This window comes from Littorina saxatilis, linkage group LG14, assembly GCF_037325665.1.
Source record: "Littorina saxatilis isolate snail1 linkage group LG14, US_GU_Lsax_2.0, whole genome shotgun sequence".
NCBI classification, from domain to species: Eukaryota; Metazoa; Mollusca; class Gastropoda; order Littorinimorpha; family Littorinidae; genus Littorina; species Littorina saxatilis.
In genome coordinates, this window is record NC_090258.1 from 36,393,029 (window position 1) to 36,417,213 (window position 24,185).

At 41.4% G+C, this 24,185-nt stretch overlaps 3 long non-coding RNA genes across 3 annotated transcripts; 2 read left to right on the forward strand and 1 right to left on the reverse strand.

The window, feature by feature from the left end:
* The first annotated feature begins 443 nt into the window (after positions 1-443).
* On the forward strand, positions 444-7,170 carry LOC138947672 (uncharacterized). The gene is made up of 4 exons (XR_011449749.1): positions 444-543; positions 1,524-1,694; positions 2,148-2,247; positions 5,743-7,170. It is a non-coding gene; the product is annotated as an uncharacterized lncRNA (long non-coding RNA).
* Positions 7,171-11,355: 4,185 nt separating this feature from the next.
* On the reverse strand, positions 11,356-20,542 carry LOC138947671 (uncharacterized). The gene is made up of 5 exons (XR_011449748.1): positions 19,562-20,542; positions 17,940-18,053; positions 16,328-16,433; positions 15,425-15,577; positions 11,356-14,469 (listed from the first exon to the last, which is right to left on the reverse strand). It is a non-coding gene; the product is annotated as an uncharacterized lncRNA (long non-coding RNA).
* Positions 20,543-21,977: 1,435 nt separating this feature from the next.
* LOC138947674 (uncharacterized) lies at positions 21,978-23,609 on the forward strand. Its single transcript, XR_011449751.1, has 2 exons — positions 21,978-22,551; positions 23,137-23,609. It is a non-coding gene; the product is annotated as an uncharacterized lncRNA (long non-coding RNA).
* The last annotated feature ends 576 nt before the right edge of the window (positions 23,610-24,185 follow it).

Consider the following 24,185-nt stretch of genomic DNA (forward strand, 5'->3'; position numbering starts at 1 on the left):
GATCTTCACAAGCCTTAGTTCATTTTCTGCACAATATATCATTTAACAATTTAAAGGCCCACTTGCCCTTGTCACTACAGTATAACATGTGGCTATGCTTTTGACATGGAATCCCTCATCTTGGCCACATACAAAAAATTATATATTCAGGCTGCTTGCTGTGGTGAGTTAAAATATGTGATGAAATATTTTCACAAAAAGGTACCAGTGTTGTTACACAAACTAATTCTTTAACAAACAAACAAAAACCACTCTGCACAGAGAGCATTCAAGCTGATCTATGTTGCTATTCGTCCAAGTAGAGGGATGATCTTATCCCAAGTAAAAGCCTGACAAGATCTGAGACTGTGAAGCAAAATGTTTTTACATGGTAAAGTAAGCCTTTAACGAGCAAGTATGTCTATTGCACTGGGTGTTTTATTATTATTGTATCATTTTTCTTTCAGGTAGTCTCTCTTTAAACTGACTTTCTACACCATGGTGTCTCTATCGGCAGTGTTATATTGGCAGAAGACAGTTGGAACTGGATTCCTCATTTAGATGGTAGGCATGTTTTGGGCTTTTGTGTTGCTTTGGTGTATGTGTGTGTGTGTGTGTATGTGTGTGTCTGTTCTATACCAGAAATAAAACACACTGTTTCTTGCTGTGGTGAAGTGACATTTTGTGATTTTTTTTTTAAATGAGCTAGTACAGTTGTAGCTTTTACAGCATTTATTCATAACACAATCGCACTTGGCGCAGAGAGCAACCAGACCGTTCATTGTGGGTATGTGAACAAGTTAAGAGATCATGTCTTATCCCATTTTAAAGCCTGACCAGATCTTAGACGGTGAGCCAAATTGTTTTCATGAGAAGGAATGTGCCTTTCAGAGAAATCTATTAACTACAGTATTACTTTACAAAACATATTTTAAGAAATGAAATGTGTTACAAGTAACAGCCATGGGGGTGATAGCCTGTAGGTGGAATAATAATCTTCAATTGCCCAGAAATGATTGTTATCTGGTCAAGAAATGCAAAGCATTTTGATGTTTGTGACGATTAGTTACTCTTTATCACGTTTGGTCCCTGATTTTGCTGTCCTTGTCTGCGTTGGGCAGGTGTGCGTCCATGATGTCATTGCTATTGAAAACTAATCTGTACTGCAAAGTAAATGTACCCGTACATGACGTACATGGCAGTTGTCAACCGGGGGCCAGCCATGACTGGGATTGATGTATCCACAGGCACTCGACACCAGGTGGGCGGGGCCAGTGGTTGGGGTGTGATTCCCTGCCTTACACCACCACAAAGTGTAGTATCAGCAGACAAGACTGAGCAGAACTTCTGCCCCCCCCCCCCCCCCCCCCTCACCAATTGACCACTCAGTGCCATGTGCCTGCAGCTGTATCATAAACACTTTGTGACAATAGTTGTTACCTCCTTAGAACAGATCTTGTGATGCTCCTCAGTCAGTCAGTGTTTGATGGATGCTAACTGGTATACTTGACATAGTGTTCATATGAAAGTTTTATGTGTTGCAGCTCATCCAGATCACAGGTACACAAAGGAGCTGGTTACAGTGATAACATAGGCACATGGAACTGCTTATGGACTACTTTAGAAAGTGAGCGGTTACAACCAAGACTCTTCCGTCAGGAAGGTCTGCGGAAGGGTGCTTGATCTGTTTCCTCGGACAGGCTTTTCAAGACTAGGTAGGTTAAACCACATGATTGGGCTTTAATTATGAATGCACTTCAAAATTCACTCTATTTCATTATCTTGTACAACCCCCCGCGGGTTAGGGGGAAGAATTTACCCGATGCCCCCCAGCATGTCGTAAGAGGCGACTAACGGATTCTGTTTCTCCTTTTACCCTTGTTAAGTGTTTCTTGTATAGAATATAGTCAATGTTTGTAAAGATTTTAGTCAAGCAGTATGTAAGAAATGTTAAGTCCTTTGTACTGGAAACTTGCATTCTCCCAGTAAGGTAATATATTGTACTGCGTTGCAAGCCCCTGGAGCAATTTTTTTATTAGTGCTTTTGTGAACAAGAAACAATAAACAAATCTTCAATAGTACTGACCAAAGAAGAAGGTCTAATTGTGTGATCATGATTTGATACATATGCTTGACCCTGAAGATGTGTTTTATTTGTTTTGTTTCAGAACAAAGTTTGGTGAAGTAGAAGCTACCGCTGTAGGCTGGTGTAAGGCTGAAGAAGAACCTCTGACAAGTCAATTTTCAAGCAACTGAGCACGAACCCAGGTACAAGACACAGAGCTCTCTTTCTATCGGTCTGTTATTCATAGAATGACACTAACAGTGACACAAGTAAATAATCTGTATCATTGTCTTGACCTCTAGAAATTTGGTAGAGAATAAGATGACTGATAGTATTATTTTGATTATTTCATGGTCATTACAGTGGCCTCCACCCCTGCCCCTTTTAAGACACCCCAATCTAAGACTCCTTCCTATTAATGACCCTGTTTTCGCAGACTTCTTGTTCATAACATCTGTAAATTCACTCCCATTTTAAGACTTGCTCCATTTGGACTTGGACTGGGTGGCCGAGTGGTAACGCAATTGCGCTCGGAAGCGAGAGGTTGCGAGTTCGACCCTGGGTCAGGGCGTTAGCAATTTTCTCCCACCTTCCCTAACCTAGGTGGTGGGTTCAAGTGCTAGTCTTTCGGATGAGACGAAAACCGAGGTCCCTTCATGTACACTACATTGGGGTGTGCACGTTAAAGATCTCACGATTGACAAAAGGGTCTTTCCTGGCAAAAATTGTATAGGCATAGATAAAAATGTCCACCAAAATACCCGTGTGACTTGGAATAATAGGCCGTGAAAAGTAGGATATGCGCTGAAATGGCTGCGATCTGCTGGCCGATGTGAATGCGTGATGTATTGTGTAAAAAAAAAATCCATCTCACACGGCATAAATAAATCCCTGCGCCTTGAATATGTGCACGATATAAATTGCATAAAATAAAAAGATAAAATAAATCCCTGCTCTTAGAACTGTACCCACGGAATACGCGCGATATAAACCTCATATTGATTGATTGATTTTAAGACCTGATTTTGCTTATTTTGGATTTCGAAAAAAAGAAAAACAAATTCCCACTCTGTACAGAATTAAGCCAGGTTCATGATTTTTGTATGGACCAAGTTGAGAGATGGCATTTGTATAGGCCTGACCAGATCTGAGATGTTGAATCTAATTGCTTACGAAGAAAGCATTGTGTCATTATAGGCACACTACTTCTCGTCACCGTCTCAGTTCTGGCCAGGCTTTAACATAGGATAAGCTCATCCCTCAACTTTGTCACATATGAACAATCGACACACTGACTCTTGCTGTTGTGAGTTGACATTTTTTGATGAATTTATTTCTGGAAAAGGCACCATGCAGTGCTGTTTCAGGGGTGGGACTTTTCCGCGGATTTCCGCCGACACAACTTACGAATTCTGCTGGAGTAATCTATTTTTCCGCGTCACATTTCATTACAATATCTATGACTTGTTGAGTGAATGATTTGGAGAGACGTGGAGATGAAACAGAACACTGGAGGCTTGAGAGTTAAATTGTGCTGACTGATAACTAATAGTAATTTTGAGGGGGGGGGGGGGGTTGGGGAGTGTGGAGAATGTCTTTTTTGTCAGATTGCACAGATTTTAATGTACCATTTAACCAAAATTCGGGGTAACATGCCCCCGAACCCCCTGGAAAAAAAGGGATTTCCTCCTTTTTCATCACAAGAGAGTCCCACCCCTGTGTTTACAGAATTCCTTGTTTAAAACTATCACTGTGCACAGAGGGAAGGGGGGGGGGGGGGGTGTGTATTTGACCACCCCTGCGTTTACAGAATTCCTTGTTTAAAACTATCACTATGCACAGAGGGAAGGGGGGGGGTGTATTTGACCACCCCTGTGTTTACAGAATTCCTTGTTTAAAACTATCACTGTGCACAGAGGGAAGGGGGGGTGTATTTGACCACCCCTGTGTTTACAGAATTCCTTGTTTAAAACTATCATTGTGCACAGAGGGAAGAAGGGGGGGGGGTGTATTTGACCACCCCTGTGTTTACAGAATTCCTTGTTTAAAACTATCACTGTGCACAGAGGGAAGGGGGGTGTATTTGACCACCCCTGTGTTTACAGAATTCCTTGTTTAAAACTATCATTGTGCACAGAGGGAAGAAGGGGGGGTGTATTTGACCACCCCTGTGTTTACAGAATTCCTTGTTTAAAACTATCACTGTTCACAGAGGGAAAGGGGGGGTGTATTTGACCACCCCTGTGTTTACAGAATTCCTTGTTTAAAACTATCACTGTGCACAGAGAGAAGGGGGGGTGGGGTGGATTTGACCACCCCTGTGTTTACAGCAGAATTCCTTGTTTAAAACTATCACTGTGCACAGAGGGAAGGGGGGGGGGGTGTATTTGACCACCCCTGTGTTTACAGAATTCCTTGTTTAAAACTATCACTGTGCACAGAGGGAAGGGGGGGGGGGTGTTTTTGACCACCCCTGTGTTTACAGAATTCCTTGTTTAAAACTATCACTGTGCACAGAGGGAAGGGGGGGGGGTGTTTTTGACCACCCCTGTGTTTACAGAATTCCTTGTTTAAAACTATCACTGTGCACAGAGGGAAGGGGGGGTGTATTTGACCACCCCTGTGTTTACAGAATTCCTTGTTTAAAACTATCACTGTGCACAGAGGGAAGGGGGGGGGGGGTGTATTTGACCACCCCTTTGTTTACAGAATTCCTTGTTTAAAACTATCACTGTGCACAGAGGGAAGGGGGGGGGGGTGTATTTGACCACCCCTGTGTTTACAGAATTCCTTGTTTAAAACTATCACTGTGCACAGAGGGAAGGGGGGGTGTATTTGACCACCCCTGTGTTTACAGAATTCCTTGTTTAAAACTATCACTGTGCACAGAGGGGGGGGGGGGGGGGGTATGTGACCAAGTGAAGTGCATTGCTACATAATAAAATGAGCAAATCCGTCCCGTGAAGAAAACTTCTGCTTACTTAATTGTCAGATTTGCCAAGGCGTGTACATGAAATAAGATTATCATTCTAAATGCTGAATCAACATTCTGACTGTTTCCTATGAAACCAGGCTTGATTTTTGGTATAAATCCAAGTTAAGGGATAGCATGTGTAAAAGCAGAATTGTGTACAGAGGCAGCTTTGTGTTATTAAAGGCCGGCTGCTTTTCGTGAACACAGTTTGGCTCACATCTCACATCACCTGCCAGGCTTTTTAAAAAAAAAAATGTTTTACCATGGGATAAGACTATCCCTCCATTTAAGCACATACCAGCAACAAACACAGTGGTTACTTGTGATGAACTAGTGGCAAGACAAATGATTTAAGCATCACATAACCTTCCTAAGTGAAGTCAAGTTATGTGTCTGTGCCAGTGTGTGTGTGCATGTGTGTGTCAGCATAGAATGTTGAGGACAGTTCGATGGTAAATCACCCTGACAATTTTAGCCTATGATTGTGCCTACATTGTGGCAGGATTGGATGTGGATCTTCAAAAGCCTAAGTTAACAAAAAAGTATGTAAAAGTACATTTTGAATAGTAGTTTTTTTCTCAGAGGGAAGATATCACAAGATATGATCGTTCCACTGCATGTATGCCACATAACTAAAACAAAAATTAAATGTTATTTTAATCGTCTTTTGGGTAAAACAAATACACCATCAATATATTATAATAATGATCTTGCTTGTTTACAGATGGACAACAGCTACTGCCAGGACCAGGTTACGCATAAAGAAAACAGTCAACACTTGGCTGGTGCTGCAGCTTCTTTGATGTCTATTTTTTTTTTTTTTTAAAGACAGACAGCTACCAGCTCATTCAAGACCATAGCCCCATCTTACTCACGCAGAACAGACAGCCATCTTTCGCCTTTGCACAGAACACTGCTGTCTGAAGGTACACATCAAAAGGATAGGTTTTGCACCTACAGCGTGCGACTGTGGCTAGGGTAGGAAGAACAGACTCTGCAACACGTTCTGAGAGGGTGGCCTTTTCTTGCCACCCGTACCCCTGTGCAACAAGACTTGGCCAGAGAGCACACATCCAAATGCAAACACTGAACACTGAAGAGGAAGAAGAAGAAGAAGGTGCCCACACAGAAGGACATAAATCTACTTTAAGGGCACACAAGTTTACAGCAGTTTATTGAATTGTAGCAGATTATAGGGAGAAAATGAACAAGCTAAATAGGCTGTACAGTACTTCACTTGAACAATGTATAAAGTTCCCTGTATTAAGAACATTTACAGATCACAAGACATTGTGTTTTCTTTTGTTTACAATACAAATGTTTCATAATAAAAAGATGTGCACTAGGCAAGATCCTTAAAATGTAAAACTAGTAGTGTGACAATTTTGAATTGTTCAGAGATGGTTTTTCTTCAGTGGTAAATGTTTTAGCTTTTTTATAAGATCCCGTTAGTGAAGCATACTATAAAACCTTGACCTTCCAAACTGTGTTAGCACCCTGGGCTGCGATCATTGTGTTGAGCTACTTAAAGGCACAGTGCAGCTTACAGCCTTCGTTTTGCGTTTTTGTTGCAGCTGAGTGCATTTACAGTTCAAAAATCCTCCTATGGTAGTAAAACTACCCAACGACGACATCTGTGAAGCTCGACAGTTTCTTGTTCACGCGAGTGCATAAATTAACCTAGTTATTACGTGGTGTTTGGTCGGAGTTCGATTCAACTGAGTGATTCCGGCCTCCATTTTGTTTTATACAAACTCATGATGATGTCTGACATAGTTTGCTAGTGACGTGTTTTTTTTGTGCATGATGTGGTGATCTACCTGATCTAAATTTAGATCCAAAAATAGGTCAAGACCAGCCGGGTCTGAGTACGAAATTGATTCGTAAAAAAATCGCAGTTCTTGACTCTTTGGGTGCAAGTCAATGAAACTTGTTAGTTCTTCTAACAGATAGCTGCCTGAGGTATGACTAAAAGCCCCAGGGGCTCCGTGCACCTGAATTTGACAAGTTCAGTACCTTCAGCAAGCGCAAGTACAGTAGAGAAGCGCTTGACACACTGAAAAAGGCCTACTACGAGCAAAAGAAAAAGAATCAGTGATGCATGTGCTTTTGATGTAATCTTCTTTGACATTATGATGACTACAAAAACTGACTGATGTGTTTTGTTTGTGAATGATGGATATATGTGCATGATTGCGTTTCGCAGACACAGTTGTCATGTGCGTTGTAATTGGCGACGAATGCTGGATGATTACTATTTTTGTACCAGGATTACTATTTTTGGGGCTGAGCATTACTCCAAAACACTTATGGGGGTAAACAGGTCTGCAGCACAACTACAAATGTAGAAATGTCGTCTGCATTTTGTATATTTTAAAAGGTTATTTTTGTGCACAGAACATACATCTGCAGGGAGGTTTGGAGGGTGAAGTTAGGATCTGTTAGGAGGCATACAGCATCACACTCATTTTGTGTGTGTGTATTTTGTGTTGACAGATAAGACACTGTCATTCCAGCAGAAACCTGTGATGATGCACATTTTATTGAAGTGACCAGCTGAAATTGTATGTACGTTGTTATGAAATTGACAAATGATCCCTGCTTTGCAATCCTGGGTTAATGATATTGCCAAAATTAAAACGTGGAGGAAAAAGTGAGTGTAAACCTATTCTTGTGGTGGTGGTGGTGGTGGTGGTGTGTGTGTGTGTCTGGTTAGTGTGTGTTTGAGTGTGTGTTAAACAAACAACGACAAACAACACCAAACCTACATCAAACAAGCACAACAAAAACAAATTACACAAAAAAATGGCAAAAATCAGAATATCAACTGAGAAAAAAAAACCGTGGCTGAATGCAATACTTATTATAACTTAAAAAGTAAAAGTGTGCGTGTGGATGTGTGCGTATGTTTGAGTGTTTTAAACAAACAACAAACCTAAATTAAAGAAGCACAACAAACAAACAAAAAACCTGGCAAAGTTCTGAACATTAACACAATGCTGCTGTCTGCTTTGAGGGGAGGAATAAAATGACTGAAGCCGGACTGCCGAGAGGAGGAAGGAGGGGGAAAAGAACACGCAGACATGAAAACACACACAACTCCATGACAGATAAACTGCTTATGTTCAAAAATCAAGAATATTTAAGCGTGCACACACGCACGCACACACACACACACACACACACACACACACACACACACAGACTCTCCTCGTGAAAGTAAAGGTAAACTCGAACTTGAAGGTAAGTATAAATGTTTGATATGGAAGAAACCTGTGATAAAAGTCTTTGTATAAATCATCGGTACCAACAAAATTCAGTTGCCACAACGCGTAAAAGGACATACTGTAGTTTCAAATTAGTAACAATCTAAGCCATTTTAATCAGCACTGGTGTCCGGCAAGCACTAACAGATACAACAGCACGTGTATGCATCTTGAAGTAATAAGACCTTGAAGTAGGCCTAGAGTTTACACTATGCATTATGTAATGCTTTAATTCAGCTGCCTAACTGTGGAACTTTGCAAATCAGTGTGTGAGGACCGTTTCACAAAACAGACAAAACACCCTCTCAGTTATTTACACAAATCAGTTCCAGAATGTGCGTGTTCCTTTTCCGTCTCTACAAATTAATGTTATCTGGGGGGAAAACGAATCATTGTCGCTTCCGCCCTCAGTTATAATTGCCTGAGCATAATAGGAAATGCAACAGGTGTAGTCTTCCGCCTGATTTTTAGTCAAGATATTTCGACACAGAATGTTTCTTTCTTTTTTCTTTGTATGTTCACAAGCTCACATACAATCATTTATGCAACACTGACAATAAGACCAGACGGGCCAGAGTTGTGATTGAAATGGGCAGTTTATTTAATAAAGCTCCAGAATGAATAAAAATACATGACAAAATAAGGTGGTCCCGCTGTACAAAGCCGGTTACCAAACACACACACACACCAACACACACAAACACACTCACGCACGCACACACACACACACACACACACACACACACATGACACACACACACACACACACACACACACACACACACACACACACACAGAGTAACATTGTACAACTTACTGTCACATTCAAGCGGGAACACCAAACAAAACGTATCATCAAATGAAACAACATTTTAAGTGGTCAACTGAGCAGATGACCACAAACCACACTTGAAATCTTCACATCGTTAACACTTTCTCCTGTATCCACAAAAGTCATTTATGCTGACTAGATAATGACATAATAAAATGACATCAATAAAACCATTCCCTTTTTTATTTTAAAGAAAAACAAGAAAATTAAAATAACGCAAAGAACTGATGCTCAGTAAGGTTGGGTATCGATCTCAAATGTGTGCATAGCTAATTACATGTAACCGGCATGGACTGGGGCTAGAATTGGCCTTTCTGTCAGGCAACTCGGCCTCTAATTGGTTTTATATTGTCTGATCCCCCTCCAGAAAAAAACAATACCATTTGCCCCGTGCTTCTGCGCCCACAAAAAATATTCGGGAATAAGAAAAGTTCAAATTTTAGGCACCCCACATACAACCCTAATTGTCAGTCAATTACTTTACTGCAATCAACGTTGATTTTAAAGTACCATGTCATTATTATTTTGGAGATAGATTTGAAAAAGTCCATAATTGCAGACTGCGTATTGGTATGAGTGATTTGAATTTTGATTTATGTCAGCGGCACCTCAAGGAATGCCCCAAATGTGAGTGCGGTTACCCAAGGGAGACTGCTGAGCACTATTTGTTGCATTGACCCTTGTGTAGAGATGTACGATTATTGTCAATTGATAACTGATTATAAGTTTATTGAAATATTATTGAAAGGCATCCCGCAATATTCCCGGAATGTCAATCAGACCATATTCATAACTGTACAAGAATTTATTAAGACAACCAGGCATGTTCCGTACATGAGCCTCTACATTTTATTCATAATGTTCATTTGACACTGTCATGAGACAAATGCTGCCTGACCAATTGTTCTTCGTAATTTCTCTCGTGTTTTGTGTCCTTGTTTCGACTTATCGATTATGGCCCAATCGTTATGTAATTTAGTGCCATTTTCGCCGATCACAAAATGTATTAACTTTGCGTGTGTGTCTTCTGTGCATTTAATATTATTGTGACGTGACCCACTCTTCCAACATTTCTGGCGCTCCAAGTCTTCGTCGTCCTTTTTTTTCCCCCTTATGCTGAATTCTGTTCTCTCGTACCCCATTACTTTTTGTTTCTTGTTTTTACCCCCACCAAGTTCTGTACTACCACCCCCTCCATTTTTTGATTGCTTGCGCATCAGGTTTGTCTGTTTGTTTTCGTTGTCTGAAATGAGTAAATGTATCTAGTCCGCCATCATGCTAAACTTTGTTATGTACATACCAGGATGACTTAAAATAAGCATTTATGCTTGAGTTATCTTAAAAAAACAATGCATTGTTTCTGTCATGATAACAAATTGAATAAAGTTTTGTAAACCAATGGACTGATTATAGTTGACCCTGATATGTGATTACGGGATAGTGTCACATTAATTTATTTCTACTTTCACTTGTACTTTTGTACTTAAAACAAATCACTGAAATGTAAAAGTTATTATTTTTTCCATTGTGAAGTGTCGTCAGTCTCCTCAAGGTAATGCAGTCAAACTCAACCAAAAGTTGGAGGGGCTTCTTCATACTTTCAGTGTGTGTGTGATTTCTTTTGACACTATGCACGTTTGTATATAACCGCCTGTGCACAAAAAGAAGAACATAATCGAATCTTATCATTCATTTTCGCTTAATTGATTGATTGGTATGCATGTTTCTAACAGTGACCGTTACCAAAGTGAGTATAGTGCGCTTCCCAAGCATAAAACGGTGCATGACTCTGGATTTGCGTCTGAGATATTGACACATCACTGTGAGAAAAAGCGTTAATGAAAAAAGAAGACTATTTATTTTCCTTGAGCATTATCTTAAAGTGGTGTGCCAAAAACTTTTAAATTCAAAAATTCAATATTTAACTTTAGGAAAAGCACTGTAGAGAGAAAACCACGCTTGTGTGTTCAGAATAGTCTCCATGTGGTATCAATATAAATGATTCAAATGTATGGAAGAGAAGCTGTTTCTGCTGGATTAATACACACACACAATTGTGCACTCACACATAAGCACGCATGCATGCTCACACACACACACACACACACACACACACACACACACACACACACACACACACACACACACACACACACACACACACACACACACACACACACACACACACACACACACACACAGAAACAACAAATTCATTATGACAAAACCAAATACGAAGTCCTATTTCACAAATTTTATATCTTCTCCTTTTCACCATATACAAATACAGTCACGAAGTACATTTATAAGGCCAAATTATTAAGAAATATTATTTTCTGTGCTTGAATTACCCAGTGTGTAGCATGATCACCACGAAGGTACAATTCACAGAAGTTGAGTAATCACTTTACAAAACCCATACCAGTACCACATTGTTATGTTAAATCCTATTTATTAACCCACACAAATAGAAGAAGATAGCTTTGTGAAGACTTTCATTTTCCAACCAAATGCTGTTCAAAGATTATTCTTTCTTTCTATATTTGGTGTTTAACGTCGTTTTCAACCGTTCAAGGTTATATCGCGACGGGGAAAGAGGGGGGGGGGGGGGGGGGGGGGGGGGGGGGGGGGGGATGGGATGGGATAGAGCCACTTGTTAATTGTTTCTTGTTCACAAAAGCACTAATCAAAAAATTGCTCCAGGGGCTTGCAACGTAGTACAATATACTACCTTACTGGGAGAATGCAAGTTTCCAGTACAAAGGACTTTAACATTTCTTACATACCAATCAATATGAGGCTTATATTGCGCGTATTCTGTGGGTACAGTTCTAAGCTCGGGGATTTTATTTTAATTTTATTTTATGCAATTTATATCGCGCACATATTCAAGGCACAGGGATTTATTTATGCCGTGTGAGATGTAATATTGTTTTACACAATACATCACGCATTCACATCGGCCAGCAGATCGCAGCCATTTCGGCGCATATCCTGCTTTTCACGGCCTATTATTCCAAGTCACACGGGTATTTTGGTGGACATTTTTATGAAAATTTATCTATGCCTATACAATTTTGCCAGGAAAGACCCTTTTGTCAATCGTGGGATCTTTAACGTGCACACCCCAATGTAGTGTACACGAAGGGACCTCGGTTTTTCGTCTCATCCGAAAGACTTGAACCCACCACCTAGGTTAGGAAAGGGGGCAGAAAATTGCTAACGCCCTGACCCAGGGTCGAACTCGCAACCTCTCGCTTCCGAGCGCAAGTGCGTTACCACTCGGCCACTGACACGATACACCAACACGATATTAGCACTCCAGATTTTTATCTCGCAGTTTTTCTGAAGGACTTTGCATTTGAAAACTATTCTCAGACAAAATATGAGTTTAAACTGCAAGTACATGTACAGGGAGTCTGAAGGGTTCAAGTCGGATGAGATAGACTACTGTTGTGGCAATCTTCGAATTTGAAAATAATTTTTTTAAAAGAGTAAAACTCATAGTTCTTCTTCTTCTTCGCTCATGGGCTGAAACTCCCACGTTCACTCACAAATTTGCACGAGTGGATTTTTACGTGTATGACCGTTTTTACCCCACCATTCAGGCAGCCATACGCCGCTTTCGGGGGAAGCATGCAGGGTATTTTTGTGTTTCTATAACCCACCAAACTCTGACATGGGTTACAGGATCTTTTCCGTGCGCACTTGGTCTTGTGATTGCGTGTACACACGAAGGAGGATAAGGCACTAGCAGGTCTGCACATAAGCAATGACCTTGGAGATCAGAAAATTCTCCACCTTTAACCTACCAGGCGGCCGCGATTTTGACTCATGACCTTCTGAATAGGAGGCCGATGTCTTATCCACAAGAACACCGAGCCCGTCCAAACTCCTAGTAAAAACAACAACTGCAAATCTGGGAGCAAAATGTAAACGGTTACAGTTTCAACTATCCTTCCCCTTTATATCAGCATTTTTGGAAACCTAAACGAAAGAGTATTCAAGAACAACAGTCACGGATTCAGATTTAAAAAAACAAATGGTAACTATGCTTTTTGGAAATTCTTTCTTTAATTGGTGTTTAACGAAGGTTATATCGCGACAGGGAAAGGGGGGGAGATGGGATAGAGCCACTTGTTAATTGTTTCTTGTTCACAAAAGCACTAATAAAAAAAATGCTCCAGGGGCTTGCAACGTAGTACAATATACTACCTTACTGGGAGAATGCAAGTTTCCAGTACAAAAGACTTAACATTTCTTCCATACTGCTTGACTAAAATCTGTACAAACATTGACTATATAAGAAACACTTAACAAGGGTAAAAGGAGAAACAGAATCCGTTAGTCGCCTCTTACGACATGCTGGGGAGCATCGGGTAAATTCTTCCCCCTAACCCGTGGGGGGTCTTTTTGGAAATGCGCTTCAGACAAATGCCTTTGCACACGTTATGTTACTCACAGCAAAATGCAAGAATAATTGGGGACCATATGGGATGGGGCAAATTGGGAGGGAGCAATTCGGGACACCACCATAAATATCTACCAAATATTTACAAATAGCTATCTTAGTACATGCATAACATGCTGTACCAATACACAATTTCTTTAAAATAACTATGTAAGGATTATTGGCAGTCTCCCGGAGCATGTTTCACACTATCCTGCGATCAGGACAAGCGACTGACTGTGATGTGTATGCTGTGCGGCGTGCGCTACATAAGAAACCTTTTTTTAAATTTGTATTAAATATAATCACCTGAGCCACGAATGGCTAGCTGACAGCGGCTATCTTTTACACAACAAATTCTGAACTCTGATGAACTCGTGACCGCTGATTTTTAAAGGCAAGGGGTATCATATTGTGCGCATGGCATACACATCCAAGTTGGTCGTTTGTCCCGATTGTGGGATACAGCCCGTCAGAGGCGTAGAGCGTGCTCGAGATGTTTTGAAAAACCTGACTGCAGTACAGGGATTTTTACACCTCCGGACTGCTGATAATCCTAACAGAATTATTTTCAAAAACCGTCTATTGCCTTGAAAGCAAACCTGGAATTTCTGATGCGAGTTGCCAGAAAGAAAGTTCACTAACAAGATCCAGGCCAACACCACCCCCCCCCCCCCCCCATCCCCCTAAATAACACTAAGGAGTGAGGTGAGCTTAAATAACTAATGAATTAATCAATCAATAAATTCTCTGCTGAAATCCCCAACTTCGCGCATCGAAGCTATGAAAAACAGGACACTGCCACGTTTCCATTCAGCTAAACGCCACACCATTTTCAAGAGGGGATGTCTCAGGAAGAAAGATGTGACGCTCCCGATTCATATGTTTCAGAAGACAGCCCACCTGAGAAAAAGAAGAACACAATATAGAAATAATAACAACCTGTCAACCACAAATACATTAAAGTTTTTCAAACAGTTCACTAATCCGACAAACTCATGCTCGTTTCTGGTGCATTTGATAAAGCCAATTACGGGTAGATGCTAGACAACAGCAAAACCACCACCACATAACAACACAAGATTGTTTATGGTTGTTTACAGTCTCTTGAACACAGGAGTCAATCGAGACCATATATATATAACAAGAAGCATAAAAAAGCACTTCAGTTTGAAACCCAGGTTCAATGTAGTAAATGATATTGCATCAATGTTCCATCCATCCTCAGCACTTTCAAAACCAGTTTCTTCTAGGTCATACACACCTTTTCCTCGATTGATCCACAGTACATCAGATCGCTATTGTTCTTTTTATGATTTGCACCAAGGGAATGATTAACATTTCTGTCTTAGTCATATGTAACAAGCTTTAAGCAAAAGCATAATATTCTACACATTCACATATTGTAAGGTTGAAGGGGTCTATGTCGACCAAAAGAAGGTGTATTCCCCATAGCCATAGGTGTTTTCCTTGTGTACCGGGAATACAGTTGGATTTTCTGTAAAGAAGTATAATATCGTACAATCTTGCGCCAAGCGCGTGACTGCGGTTAGATAGGAGAATCTATTTAAAATCCTGAATTCGCGTGCGGCATCCAGTCAAGCAAAACATGCTTCGACCGTTTATCAAAACGGATTTAGTTAAAGAAACATCTGCACCCCCACCCCCAACAGCCTGGTATTATGTTTTCCTCGCTGGTACTCTCGTCCATTGAATCACTTTCACTTTCGTAAGCTTGAAGTAACTCCATGGCGTCTAACGGAAGTATATTCCCTGTATATGTACAGGAAATTAACATACAGGGAATACAGCCACTGTTGGTCGACATAGACCCCTTCTAAAGTGCTGCAGTAGTTACCTTTCCCTCCAAGGACCAAGCTGTTCATCCACTGTAGGGCTGACCGGGGTTCCCCCTTAGCAGAGTGAGTGGCGAATCCTGGCTGATAAATTTCCTTTCATTTTCCATGAATGAAGAATACCAGCTGGGTTCTTTTATTCATGGACCTGTGTTCTGCAACACACACAAATCAGCCACCATCTTGTAAATATATGTAAAAGAAAGCAAGTGGCAATCTGAATAACAGAATACAAAATGATCAATCCACACAATCATACTTCAGCACTGAAAGTCCACAAAATGAAGCACTGCTAGTACATGTACTTCTCATAATTTACTGAAACTTTACTCGTCAAAACAACCATTTGTTTTATCAACTTTACTCGCATGTGGCGAGTAGATTAACATTTCTACTCACCATTTACATGATTTTTACTCGCCATGGCGAGTAATTGAAAATACTTGCCACTTTCAGGCCTGTACTTGTGCATGAGATGTGTTTACCATCCATATGCCCAGACCATGCGCCCTTCTGTTGTGCTCAGAACAGTAAAGAGTTGCTTGCTGGGGTGGTTGTTCATAAGTTAACAGTTCACAAGAGGGCACAAACAAGAGCAAAAACACAGGTGCCTGATTCAAACTCATTCAAATGCAGAACCTTATTTTTGCATGAACAGAGTAAGACATGATTCTTACATAGCTGACCCTACCCCTGGCAGAAAAGTGCTTGAAATTGTCCATGTGGTCTCTATCAGTACATTTGATGCGTATTTGTGATACATATATACTGATATAGAGACAAGTAACAAGTGGACATTTCCTCTGACACCTCTACCATTTGTACACCTGCACAAATCTCCTGCCATAGACTACAAAAGGAAAACATACAAATCAAAACAAACACAAATTTAACCTAATGTTTACCTTTCAGCAGCAGAAAAGGCTGTGTTTTCTGTGGTGTCTCAGAGTAAAGCCACGGTGTTGGAGATCTATGCAAAACTAGGCTGTAGGCAAGGTCCAACATCTTTAGCTGCACACACAAAAAGAAGAAGCAAGAAATCACATGACATAGATGACATTCCTCACTAGTACAAAACCACAACTACACTAGTCAACTACCAATGTAAGAATCATAGTCCTGCAAGATTACCCTCTTAAAAAGTAAGATTGCTTTCATTCAAACACTACCGTGGGACCAAACTCCCCCCCCCCCTCCTTTTTTTGAGTTTTTCCTACATGTGTGTTGATGTTTCCATTAATTCCAAGCCCTGAAACTGTGAACTTGAGATCTTTATGTATGCACACAGTCACAGGCTTAATAAGCTATTCAGAAACCAAGCAGAGTCTGCACAACGTCAATTCTGAGAAATAAATCCCCACAACCGGTTTCAAGGCCACTATACCGACTGAGCTATTGCTTGCCATGCCAACCTCCACCCCCATTTGGAACATGCACAACTAGTATACCCATACACATGTAATAATACTGCTTGCCCCCACCCTCCAAATCAATAAACACTAAATGTATGCAATCAGTAATCTTTTAGTTAGTAGTTGACTAACATCAAAAACACTCAATGAGTGCAAACAAAAACATGTGGCGAGAGGTCCTTCGCCTATCAAGCCCCTGTGACCTGGAATAGATTACCACTGCCTCTCAGACACACAGATTCTCTCACTACATTCAAGACAAATCTCAAAACACACCTCTTTCAGCGCAAGTGATTCCCCCCCCAGCATCTCCCCACCCACCCCATCCCGCCCCACCTCACCCCCTACCTAGCGCCTAAAATAACGTGTATATATATTTTCTGCGCTTTGTGTCAGCACTGTGTGAGTGTGTGTAAATAGTACCGTTGACACGTTTTTATATGGAAGCCTACTGTGGTTCTTGTGCTTAGGCTGTGTATTGGACTGTCATTGTATGCCTGCATTATTAGTTGTCAGTAATTATTACATGTGCTGATTGTTCTCTTTGCCTGCGCGCGTATAGTATGTTGGTTATGTTTGGTCATAGTATGTTTGTTTATGTTTGGTCGTTATCTTGCCTGTGCGTGTATTTTATGTTTGGTCGCTTTCTTTGCCTGTGCATGTATAGTTTGTTGGTTATGTTTGGTCGGTTTCTTTGCCTGTGCGTGTATAGTATGCTTGGTCGATGTATGTATTGTAAAGCGCTAAGAGTAGACATTTTTCTAGAATAGCGCTATAAAAGTTTGCATTATTATTATTATTATCACTACTCTCTCCACACCCACCCACCCTCTTGCACATCAGCGACACACCCCCATCGCCCAATCATTTCCATGATTCTCTCTGCCATATAGTTATCCTAAACACTAAGATTATGACACATTTGTTTTCCAATTAGGAACATAAAAAATTACTGTAAAAAAAATGTACAATCATGCACTCTCTGAGTCTGACAAGAGAGTGTGAGAAAAGTCAAGAAAGCAAGACATGTGTGACATAACTAAATCTTCTAATCTATTCCTGAGATTTACTCTTGACAGCTTAAAATGGAACCTCATGCACTTACTGTTCTGAATTGTAGAAATTTCTTGTAGTTATAGCAGCAAAGGCAGTTTTATTGGGTACCACCAGGTGTCACTCTGTCATCATCTGATCAAGCATTCAAGCAAATGGTTCAGCACTGAAACAGTAAATAGCAAGAGTGTACAGAAAAATACACAAACTTTCTCATTAATTTGTATCTTCAACTTCACATTATTCATAAATAATGATACCTTACTTTGACTAAGTTTGAGTAGGATTAACACCATGCAGAGCCAGAAGTTAACTTGAAATAAAATAACTATACGTTACTCAATACTGCACTCAATGAGTCAATTGTCAGCAAAGGTGATAATCAATGCAAGGTAAAACCAAAGGATGCAACTCAGTCAGCAATTGCAAAAACTACATAATTCTAATCAAGCTGTCAGTTTCATTAGCTATCAGAATTCAAAACATGTTCTTGTTTTTGTTGTTGCTGTTGTTCATGACTACATTAATGTATCTCAGCATTTCTAGTTTCTACACTATAGCCATTAAAAAAACCAAAAGAAGTGTCCCAATGTTTAATGAAGCGCTCTTGCAATTAAGTCACAATTGTTTGCAGTTGCTGAGAAAAGCTAATAGTAATAGTCCTTACAGTAAGTTGAGTAACAAATTATAAACAATTGCTGTTAACACTCATAGTACAAGAGAGCAAACCACTGCAAAACTATAGTCATTTATCAATGTTATGCTTGCCATCCACCCCCGACCCCAAACCTCTCCCATATTTTATGTACATCAGACTAGTATTCTTGTTAGTTCATTTCAGCTGTAACAGTGACAACACGTTTGCACACTACAGACCTGGAAGTGGAAATGTTAACACATGGAGTGCTAAATTTCAGGATACAATCTGTTTGTTTGTTTGCTTAACGCCCAGTCGACCACGAAGGGCCAATCAGGGCGGTGCTGCTTTGACATTTAACGTGCGCCACACACAAGACAGAAGTCGCAGCACAGGCTTCGTGTCTCACCCAGTCACATTATTCTGACACCGGACCAACCAGTCCTAGCACTAACCCCATAATGCCAGACGCCAGGCGGAGCAGCCACTAGATTGCCAATTTTAAAGTCTTAGGTATGACCCGGCCGGGGTTCGAACCCACGACCTCCCGATCACGGGGCGGGCGCCTTACCACAAGGCCAACCGTGCCGGTCATACAATCTGTTTCAAAGTACAAACACTGGCAATCGGAGAGAACAGTGTTACTGTAAGTCTTTACAGTAACATCAAACAGTATCCCCTCTTTTTGGTAGTACAGTGGAACAACACTTTTAATATCCCCTGATTAAAGACTCCCTCCCTTTTAAGACCCTGTTTTCTCAGATTTGTCTGTCCACAACCTCTCTATATTTACTCTCATCTCAAGACTTCTTCCTTTCAAGACCTGATTTTTTCAGATTTGTTTAGGTCCTAAAAGGAAGGGGGGGGGGGGGGGAGAGGGGGGGGGGGGGTTCGATCGACTTTACTGGTACCGTGAAACCGAAAGTGACCAAGTCATCAAGGGCACGTATATTCCTGCTGCTCTGTTAGCACCGATCATATTTTAGAAACGTTGCACTCTGTCGTCAACACGAATGTAGGAATAAAAATAGTATTACCTTCACCAGCTGTCTCCATGGAGTCGAAAGACCATCGGCCGGTTTGGCTCGCTTGTGCCATTCCTGGATGAAAATTGAAATGACCCTGGCTGCTCCGTTCTTGGCATCAATGGCAGTGCAAAAAAAGCGAATCCCGACTCCCATCCAGGATAAGCTGTACGGCACGGCGGCGTCTCTGCAGATGACCACTACATTTGGACGATTTGGACTGGTCTACACGTGTTGCAGCAACAAGCAGAAGAAGATACAGATAAGGTGGCGGGAGTGATGTCCCTTCGCTGCAGTGACTAAAAATACAAAACTATCTCAAAATAAAAACACAAGGAATGATGGGTAGTTAAATTTGTGACAAAAGAAATTAAACGTTCAAATGACTTACCACCCCCCTCTGCTATGTCAGTTGCGAGTATGTCAGTATGTGTTTGTGTTTGTGTGTGTGTGTGTGTGTGTGTGTGTGTGTGTGTGTGTGCCCGGCAGTGTGCCCGTCAGTGTGTACGGTACGTGTGTGTGTGTCAGTGTCATTGCCGGTGTGTGTGTTTACGTGTGTGTGTCACAGTGTGTGTGTGCGTGCGTGTGTGTGTGTGTGTGTGTGCCGGTGTGGATGTGTGTGTGTGTGTATTGTGTGTGTGTGTGTGCGTTCGTCAAGTTGTGTGTGTCAGTGTGTGTGTCAGTGTCGATCAGTGTGTGTGTGTTCTAGGCCAGGGGGGATTCCCAAGGTTCCTGGGTTCCGGAAGCCCACCCACCCCCCTTACTGACTCCACAAATGTACCTTTTGCCTTTTTCTTTCTGCGAATGTATGTATTCATTTGCTAATTTGTTCGTTTGTTTGTTCGTTCGTCAGTTTGTTCGTTCGTCAGTTCGTTCGTTCGTTTGTTCGTTCGTTCGTTCGTTCGTTCGTTCGACAGTTCGTCCGACAGTCCTTCAGTACGTCCGTCAGTCCGTCCGTCCGTCAGTCAATCCGTTCTTCAAGTTCAGTCCGTATCAATAAATTCCTCTTGTGCAGGGCCCAATACTGACAGGGGAGAGGGGGGGGGGGATTCCTGTTGGTGGGACACCCCCCCCCCCCACCCAGGCCTAACTGTGGACCTCCTCCAAACGTTTGACAAATGCCCTGAAAATGGGCCAGATTGCACACAATTATTGTTTATTGTTTGCTTGTTTATTTGTTTGTTTGTTTGTTTGTTTGTTTGCTCGTTCGTTCGTTCGTTCGTTCGTTCATTCGTGGGTTGGTTCGTTCGCTCTTTCGTTCCGACCTTCGTTATTTCCTTCGTTTATTCGTTCCTTCGTCCTTTTAGTCCGTCCGTATGTCCGTCCATACGGTCCGTCCGACAGTCTGTCTGTCAGTCCATCAGTCCGTCCGTCAGTCCGTCCGTCCTTCAGTCTGTATCCGAATAGATTCCTCTTGTGCAGAGGGTTGAAGGAATACCCTGCAGGACCGGATCAGGAGGGCCGTTACCCGTAACGCCACCCCCCCCCCCCCTCCCGCCGCCCCCCCCCCCCTCCCCCCGTCCCTCCGTCCGTCCATCGATCGGTCCGTCCCTCAATCTGCCCGTCGGTCCGTCCGTCAGTCCGTCCGTCAGTCTGCCCGTCCGTCCGTCCGTTCTGGTTCGTTTCATTGTTTATTCAGTTTATTTCGCACACATCATTGTCAACTTGTGGATATCCTGAACAAGGCGGTGCGCGAGAATATTTTCTTGTTTGGATAAAATAACATTTTGCTCTGAAACAAACCACACACAAATTCCACTGCTTGAGCATCGTTTCAGTCTAACCGAACTGAGGGTATACCTCATCTTCAGAAGGAGAATAAGCGACAGCATGCTCTTCTACCATATAACATGTCACGTGAGGTCGTTCAGACCGGAGTGGAGGTATATCTCCGAGGGATCAGGGTATACTTTCAACCCGCTGCACAAGAGGAGTTTATTGATACCTTATGTTCGGTCGTACCGGTGTGTATTACCTCCTCTCTCTCTCTCTCTCTCTCTCTCTCTCTCTCTCTCTCTCTCTCTCTCTCTCTCTCTCTCTCTCTCTCTCTCTCTCTTCGTTTGAAGTGACGGAAGAGATACGTCAGTCTATGGGTGAACCGCGTTGAATGAAACATGGGCATTCCCTTCTCCTCATGAACTTGTGCGACCAGCTGCACTTTATAATGTTTCCGATGTTTCCAAGGCCTTGACTGTGTTCTCCTATAATTTTTCACGGCAAGGTGCCTGTAGGCCTATGCGCAGTAAAATAAGGGTTTGTGGTTGTTTGTTTTGTATTAATATAGAAGTGAAGAAGACCAAGGGACATGCGCTGTGCCTCATCTTCATCATCATCATCATCATCATTATCATCATCATCATCATCATCATCATCATCATTATCATTATCATCATCATCATCGTCATCATCATCATCAAAGACGAATAGACCTTTTTCACTTAAATTTTGGCGCATGCGCTGTGAAGTTTATTGTCAGATCTACCGGAACTAGGGGGCAAAAGGAAAAATCGACAACGAGGCTTGGTGCAAAGTAAAGTGCGGAGACGACGAGACAAACTGTTGTGTTTACAACTGCAAGTGCAACAGTGGAATCAATGAAGACAGAGAAATACGGTGGACAGAATTTGTCATTGTATGGCTTTCCGACCGATGGGTGCAATTGCGAAGGCGCAACAGCGAAGGACGCGATGGGTGCAAGCAATCCGACGACAGGGGTTTGTTGTGCCCAGAGATCTGTGCCATTGAAAAGTCTGCTCGCGTCACTTCGTGTCTGGCAATGGCACGGCTATCAACGATGCCAACTCCTTTGACTTCGTACCCACCCTTAATCTTGGATTTGAGAGAACATCAAGAACAAGTGACTCTAGCAGAAGGACAAGGTACTGGTCGGAGACGTGACTTTGTCCGCTCAGTGAAGACCGACGACAAGCAAGCGGTTTTGCTTCCACCCCCCAGTGTCAACGCTGAAAATATCATCGGATCTGGAAGAGACTCAGAGCCAAGTAAGCTTTGTTTGTTTTTATCAATTTATGATCTGCTGACTTCAAATTGTCTTCCTACATCAGTGTATAAGAAATTTAAAATGAATCGGCAGCCCAAAACGGATGCATAGGAAGGGTCACGAAACAATTGCAAGATTTTAGAAAACAAACAAACAAGATCTAGACATTGTCGACAAGCCGCGTGCATGCAATCAACCAGAGATCTGTTGCTACAGTATCTCTGAATCAACAGACTCTTGAATCGAGAAGATTAAGGAGGTTACTTGATACAGATAGTGATGCAGTTTTCAAGACATCGATAAAGCTCATGCTGAATCATTTTTTTTATTCCCAGAAATGTACCATTAATTGATGCAACAACAAAAATAGCACTAGATTTCTACAATTTTGATTTTGCATGGAACACTCCAAAATAATTTCCGGGGAGCATCTCCCGCACCCCTAAGTTTTTTTCAATTTCAGGAGTTATTTCCCTCAGGTATTTTCATGCTTAAATGCTGTGAGTGTGATGCATGTGTAATCTGATAACAAGATCATTGATGCTGATTATATTGCTAATGTATACATTTGATTTTGTATTTACAGAAGCAGCCATTCCTTTGCCCTCTGCATCTAGTGAGAGCTTAGGACCAGGGCCAGATCATGCCTTTGCAAAGAGGGACACGACTACATGTGAGGGTATTGTTATTGGAACACAGACTACCTCAAGTTGGCAGAGCTGCAGATGATAATTACATAACAGGCCTCTGTGATTAATCGTCTGACTGAAGATGTTTCTGGCTTGAAGAAAGACAACATGAAGGTGAAGGAGAACATACGCTCTTTTTCTGTTGATTCTCTACTGAAAAATGACACTGCAGTATGGTTTCACACATATGGTGATCTTTCGGTATGCATGTACCTACTTCGTAAAAAAAGGCAGGTCTACATTACTGGGTTGATGAACTGCCAAAGGCCACATCACTCCAAAGAGCAAGAAGCTTATTTTGTCATGTAATGGTTTATATAATTTACTCTGGTACTGTATAGAATAAAGGGCCCATTATCAATCAAATCTCTGGTCTGGTCTGAGTTTGTTTCATCAATGATTGTATGTGAGCTTACGAACATAACGATTCCCACTTTAAATAAATGCGATCAAGATAATTAGGTAGACAACATGTCAAGAGACGTTTATTCCTTATTTCTTGTTATAATTGAAGGATATTATTATGCAATATACTGCTTTGTTTTTTAAAATGGCTTCAAATTGTCTCCCTTGTACCGACACTTTAGTACACAATTTGTGCATTCACTTGAGTTATTTCTTAAAGAAAATTACCCCCCAAAATTATTCAAAACAGTCTTTGACATATCTACAGTTTCATTAAAAGAAAAACTGTATTTTATTTTAATTGATAAATAAATATAGACAAATCTTGGGACTGTGCACAAACTGATCGGCTTGAACTCAAAAGTCGCAGCCAAGAATCTTCTGCAACTTTTGAGTTCAAGTCTGTCAGCTTGTGCACGGTCCCACAATCAGTTCAAAAAGAATTTTCCTTGATATAGCCTTGAGAAAAAAAAAAGTAAGTAACAAATTTTGTACAAACAAATTTGTTCAAGGGAGACAATTGGAATCATGTTTTTTAAAA